A 5,000-nucleotide genomic window follows, 5' to 3' on the forward strand; every position below is an offset into this window, starting at 1 on the left:
TCTAACTAACGCTAAATAAAGTTTGATTGTTACCCCTGCACTTCTATTCGTAACCATCCTAGCAATGAAACCTAGAAATCTGTTAGCTTTATTCCTGGCGCTAATGCACTATTTCCTGGATTTAAGGTCAGAATTCACTAGACCTCCCAAGTCTCACTCTCACTCGATTTTCTCTAAAAGCGTTTTATCTAAGCTGTATCTATTTTCGCGGTTGTGCAGCCCTACGTTTAACATGGTGTAATTTGAGATATCGAAGTTCATTTACTATTTCACCAATCATGTGAACACTTTGTTTAGATCACCCTGAATAATATCGGCGCCGTCTCCTGACCTAATTAGGCGTCCTATTCTAGTGTCCTCTGCAAACTTACTAACATCACTATTAATTACATTGTTCAAGTCGTTTATGTACATAACACAACGTAACATTTTTTTTTTCAAAAGTTTTGTTTATTGTATTTTTTTTAGAGTTTATTAATCCATTTTTCCTGCTGATTTCAAATATGCAATTATTTTTTTCTGTATCATCGACCGTTATAGAAATACATATAATTTCAATGTTACCATGTATATTTTGGAATTATTATGTGGTCTGCTACTAAATGTTTATCTAATTTTCTCTTTCAGATCAATGACTGAACTATTTACCTGTTAAGATGGCTACTAGAGGATGTGAAAATTCTCCTGATACATTTTGCTATGTGTGTGGTTATTATATTGGGAAAAAACAAGTACTACATAAGATCGTGAGAGGTGCTAAAGTGTGGATAGCGTACAGACTCTATTTCGGAATGCCCATGGGTGACCAGGACAAGCCATGGGCACCTCATGTGATATGTGGAAGCTGCCGATCTACTCTAGAAGGATGGCTGAGAGGTACAGGAAGGGCAATGCCTTTTGCCATTCCTAGAATATGGAGAGAGCCGAAGAACCATCACGACGACTGCTACTTTTGTATGATTGATGTGACGAAGTACAGGAAAGTAAAAGGAAGACAAGCTCTGCAGTATCCAGACATACCATCATCTAGAGCACCTGTCCCACATGATGATAGCTTACCAGTACCACAACCACCAGAAAATGCAAGTTTATTTTTATCATACTCTCTTTACTTTTAATTAACTTCAATATTAAGTACTTAATATACATTCACTTTCCTAAAGATATATGGAATACTAATGCTATTCGTCTTTGTTGAAGTTGCTATATTTAGTTATTTCTTTCTTTCCAGATGGAAGATGCAATGGAAATTTCATCTGAAGGGTCAGCAGGTAGCAGCAGCCATGAAATGGGAGACGAAGATTTCGCACCAAGAACGACTTCGGAGCCTCACTTTCCAAGTCAGAGTGAGCTAGATGACTTAATCAGAGACTTAGGTCTTACTAAGTCAGGAGCTGAGCTTCTTACATCAAGGATGAAAGAATGGAATCTACTAGGAGAAGACTGCAGGACATCTGTGTACCGGAAACATGAAGAATTTAAAATTTACTATGACTTTAGTGATGATATGTGTTATTGTAAGGATGTTACTGGTTTGTTTACAGCCCTTGGACTCGAACATGATCCTGCAGAATGGCGACTGTTCATAGATAGCTCAACACGAAGTCTCAAAGCAGTATTGCTTCACAATGGAAATAGAAACCCATCTTTGCCTCTTGCACACTCAGTACAGAAGAAAGAAAACTATCATAATGTCAAACAACTTCTTGAAAAAATCAATTATGCTGAATTCAAATGGGATGGTTGTGGTGATTTCAAGATGCTAGCCTTTTTGCTTGGCTTTCAAGGGGGATACACAAAGTATTCCTGTTTTCTTTGTTTATGGGACAGCAGGGCTGATGATGATCATTATAATAAAGTTCATTGGCCCCCAAAAGTTGAACTGCAGCCAGGAATGTTAAATGTTCTCAGACAGCCTCTAGTAGATTCGAAAAAAGTTTTATTACCCCCACTTCATATCAAGCTAGGGTTAATTAAACAGTTTGTGAAGGCTTTGGATTTTGGAGGCGAAACTTTCCAAGAAATTTGTCTCATGTTTCCCAAGCTATCTGAGGCTAAGCTCAAGGGTGGTATATTTGTTGGACCCCAGGTAAACAAAATGTTGAAGTCGGAGAAACTGGAAAGAGCGATGACGAAAGTTGAAAGAGAAGCTTGGTGTTCATTTCGTGATGTAGTTCGTGGATTCCTAGGAAAACACAAGGGCCCTAATTATAGACAAATAGTGGCAAAGCTTATTGAGAACTTCAGGAAACTTGGTTGTCGTATGTCCTTGAAGATACATTTCTTGCATTCACACCTAGATTTCTTCCCCGAAAACTTGGGGGCTGTCAGTGAGGAGCATGGCGAGAGATTTCATCAGGATATCGCAACTATGGAAAGAAGATATCAAGGACGATGGAATACTGCTATGATGGGAGATTACATATGGTCACTAGTCAGAAAAGACGAAAGCATGCATTCTAGAAAATCTCGATCGTCAAAGCACTTCTAATCATGAGAAGAGTCATCAAAACACTTGCAGTGCAAAGTTGTGTTGTTTATTTTGTTCTTACTAATATTGTAGCTCTTAAATACACTTCATATTATGAAAAAAATACTAGATGTTGTATAATTATCCTTAGAATGCTAAAGTAGATTGAATCAATTAACTACTGTAGAGAAAGGTTGCGTATATAACAATAAAATATAAAATCAAGAATAAATAAAGAAATATCGATGTTACGTCAAAACTAATGTGATATTTGGATTCAGTGACACGAAATACATATATAATCATGAAAAAATACAAATAAACAAAACATGTGTTACATTGTGTATAATTAACAATAATGGACCCAGAACCGAGCCCTGGGGGCCCACACTAGAAACACTTCCTTACCAGAATTTTACATCATTTATGGTAAACCGCTTTTTTCTGTCACTGATCCAAGCTCTAATCCATTCTAACACTTTTCCTCATACGCCATGGGCTTTGATTTTATCTAATAGTCCCTGGTGGGGCACCTTGTCGAACGCTTTACTGCAGTCAAGGTAAATAACATCCTAAGTATCATTGTTATCTGACGCCTTATATGCTTTAGTGTAAAAGGATAGAAGATTAGTCACGTATGACTTACCCTTGGAGAAACCATGCTGTGTGTCAAATTATGTCTCTCGATGTGTTCTCTGAGTCTAATAACTATCAATGATTCAAGTGTATTACTTATAACTGATGTCAAACATATTGGCCTGTAGTGACATATAGACAATTTATCTCCCTTTTTAAAAACAGGAACGTTTGCCTGCCCCCAAGCAATAGGTACACAACCAGTGTCTACTGACTTATTAAGTATTTTTGTTAACTGGTCGCAGATTTCAAATTTACACTTTTTAAGCACTCACTGAAAAATTTCGTCTGGACCCGGGTATTTTGTAGCTTTATGTCTTTCAATCTGCTTGACTACTTCTACCTTACTAATGATGATATTAGTCTACTTTGTTCATCCCCACAGAAAATCGGATCGCAGTCAGATGCCTTATATAACATCTCCTTAGTAAATACCGAGAGAAAATACCTGTTAAACGCCTCACTCATTTTTTCCTCCGATTCTATCATGATATTTTCATAATTTTTAATTGGGCCTATCCTTTCCTTTCCTTTTTTTTTTTTTTTTTTTTTTTTTTTTTTTTTACCAGCATTTCCATATCATTATGTTTGGATCTAAGGCGTATTTCCCCGGTTTTTTTTTTTTCTACGTAGTCCTCTTTTCATTCCGATCTCATGTTTCAGCCTGCCCGTCATCCATTTAGGAGTATTGCTATTCTTCCGTATTGACTTGAATGGATAAATTTATTTTGTGCATTTAGAATTAAATCTGTGAGATGACTATACATTTCATCCAAATCGTTCACCGGACTATTGACCACGCACTTGCAAGTAACCTGACCCAAGGTACGCATACCCTCCGTGACCCGACCACTGACCACGCTAATGACGTCCGGACTGACTTTGTATCTGACCCCATTACAGCCCCTCGTTCAGTCTAGTGAGTAATCAAATGTCTTACATAGTTTCTTATTTTGTCAAAACTGGTTCTCCTGAACTTCGGTACTTCAACGTTATTTGTACTTTTTCATTCTTCCCAAATAACATTAATCTTGTTTCTGGACCCGGGTATAGCTTTAATCATTCAATCTGTTTGACTACGTCTACCTTACTAATGCTGATATTAGATATTTTACTTTCTTCATCCCCATTGAAAATCGGATTGCAGTCAGGTACTTTATATAACCTCTCCTTAGTGAACACTGAAAGAAAATATTTGTTGAACGCCTCACTCATTTTTCCTCCGAATGTATTCCCTGTGTGTAAGCATGTAGTTATGGGAGCCTATGTATGTATAATTAATAATTAGAATAAATCCATGTAAACAATTTGCGCTATAAGGAATTGTAAACACGCGTCGGACCTAACCCACGCGGAGTAGGCATTCTTGTTTTGTCGTTGGTCGAAGACCCTGGCGCGTTGTTTAGCGTACACATTTTGTTATTGGGAAAACATCATTCGTGAATTGAATATTTTATTTTTTGCCACCCTTTCCTAGAACAATATATATTTATATATATATATATATATATATATATATATATATATATATATATATATATATATATATATATATATATATATATAAATATATACATCACCATCCTCTCAACGGCTGGTAAGACGTTAGCACGCATTATGCTAATGAGACATTTCTCTCACATAGCTGAGAGGATCCTTCCTGAATCACAATGTGGTTTTCGGCGGGAGAGGTCAACCACAGATATGGTATATGTAGCACGTTTGCTCCAGGAGAAATGCAGAGAGCAGCATCAAAACCTGTACATAGATTTTGTAGACCTTACTAAAGCCTTTGACTCCGTCGACCGCCCCCTGCTTTGTAACCTACTTGCAAAGTTCGGTTGCCCTCCTAAATTTTTCTCTATAATCAGATCTGTACACGATGGCACAAATG

The sequence above is a fragment of the Oratosquilla oratoria genome, unplaced genomic scaffold (assembly GCF_046742065.1).
Source record: "Oratosquilla oratoria isolate Oo_2021 unplaced genomic scaffold, ASM4674206v1 SCAFFOLD158, whole genome shotgun sequence".
Taxonomy (NCBI): domain Eukaryota; kingdom Metazoa; phylum Arthropoda; class Malacostraca; order Stomatopoda; family Squillidae; genus Oratosquilla; species Oratosquilla oratoria.